The sequence below is a fragment of the Otolemur garnettii genome, unplaced genomic scaffold, assembly GCF_000181295.1.
Source record: "Otolemur garnettii isolate 467f Iridium unplaced genomic scaffold, OtoGar3 scaffold00043, whole genome shotgun sequence".
Lineage (NCBI taxonomy): Eukaryota > Metazoa > Chordata > Mammalia > Primates > Galagidae > Otolemur > Otolemur garnettii.
In genome coordinates, this window is record NW_003852438.1 from 7,531,979 (window position 1) to 7,533,962 (window position 1,984).

The 1,984-nt window shown below is 46.8% G+C and overlaps 1 pseudogene; it reads right to left on the bottom strand.

Annotated features, from left to right (window-relative positions):
• Positions 1-1,444: 1,444 nt before the first annotated feature.
• Positions 1,445-1,984, bottom strand: LOC100966674 (annotated as a pseudogene).

Genomic DNA, 1,984 nt, shown 5'->3' on the forward strand with positions numbered 1-1,984 from the left:
GACAGCTTGAGGCTCTGTCTCAAAAAAAAAAAAAAAAAAGATATTTAACATATGTAATATATACTTATTAGTTTACTAATCCCTGTGAGATAAGGAAGCATACTCAATCTTACATTGAAAATTTTGCCTAAGGTGGTGGGTGGTGCTTGTGGCTCACAGCCCCAATACCGAGGGTGGCAGGTTCGAACCTGGCCCTGGCCATACTGCAGCAAAAAATAGTTAGGCATTGTGGTGGGTGCCCGTAGTCCCAGCTACTCAGGAGGCTGAGGCAAGAGAACCGCTTAACCCCAAGAACTGGAGGTTGCTGTGAGCTGTGATGCCACGTACTCTACCGAGGGCGAGAAAGTGAGACTGTCTCTAAAAGAAAAAAGAAAATTTTGCCTCTGCTAACTAGGGCTTAAGTAGATCACACAGTGGGATTTTCAAAGTTTCTTGTAATAGGCTTTCAGTCCAAAAAACTCAGATATCTTGTGTCCTATTTGGATATATGTTTTTCTCATTAACTAACATCAGTGGACTCTTGCCGTGGTAGTTTGGTCATGACTTATTCTTGCAAAATCACCTTTACTGGGAAACAAATACAAAAGATGTTTTTCCCAATGCAAGGAAAATAATCTGAATCAGTAACAAAGTCAAAGTCACAGGTGTTTCAGGACATTCTTGAGAAAAGGCTTCAACAGCCCTAAGATTCTTTTTCTTTAATGATTCTCTTCCTTTTTCACAACTGTGCAGTCACTGTACTATTGTCTTCTATTCTGAAAAATGAAAACTCTTTTTTTTTGAGGATCAAGTTTTTCTTTTTCTTTTTTTAGAGACAGAGTCTCACTTTATTGCCCTTGGTAGAGTGCTCTAGCATCACAGCTCACAGCAATCTCCAGTCCCTGGGCTCAGGCAATTCTCCTGCCTCAGCCTCTGGAGTAGCTGGGACTAAAGGTGCCCCCAACAACACCCGTCTATTTTTTTGTTGCAGTTTGGCCGGGCCGGGTTTAAACCTGACACCCTTGGTATATGGGGCCGTCAGCCTACTCACTGAGCTACAGGCGCCACCTGAAGATCAAGTTTTTCATCGGCACAGGACTATATGGAATGAACCTAAAAGATAGTGGAAAGCTGGGTCTCTCCTCAGGTAGTTTCCTCCTCTTTTAATAGCATTTAACTACTCTCCAGCTCGGTGCCTGTAACTCAAGCAGCTAGGGAGCCAGCCACATACACAGGAGTTGCGAGGGTTCGAATCCAGCGTGGACTGCCAAACAACAGTGACAAATATAACCAAAATACAGCTGGGTGTTGTGGCAGCGCGTGTAGTCCCTGCTACTTGGGAAGCTGAGGCAAGAGGATCGCTTAAGTCCAAGAGTTGGAGGTTGCTGTGAGCTGTGATACTACATCACTCTATCCAGGGCGACAACTTGAGACGCTCTCAAAAAACAAAAACAAAAACAAAAAACTACTCTCTATCAATAATTTCACCACAGCTGAGTTCTTCGGTCAGACGATTGACAACCATAAATGAAAAACTATCTTCGATAAAAGCCACCTGGTCGAACAGGGTCTTCTCATATTCATCTGAAACCAGCCATCCAGAAGCATCCTGTTGGCTTCTTCAAGAGCCGCTGAGACTTTGTAGCCCGCACCACTCAGCGGCTCCTCTTCCGGATAGTCATAGTCGCCCTCCCAGTCATCAAATTCCTCGCCCTTGTCCTGATTCTCAAAGTCTGGGCCCGCGAGTTGTCTTGGCTGCTCCCCAGGGATGGTTAGCCAGGCCCTGCTTCTCCACTGACACCTTCATTGGCTGCGCCACCACCTCCTGCGGCCTCCGGCGTTGGGCCTTCCTCTTGGGGCTGTAGCGGGGCCCGTCGAGGGAGGGTCGCAGGGATGGGTCTCGGCTCCCACTGCCTACCTCCATCTGCGGAAGGTCACCCTCACCCAGAATCACCTCCATCTGTAGGTGGTTGCACTCTTCCTACAGTTCACACAGCTCAGCCAT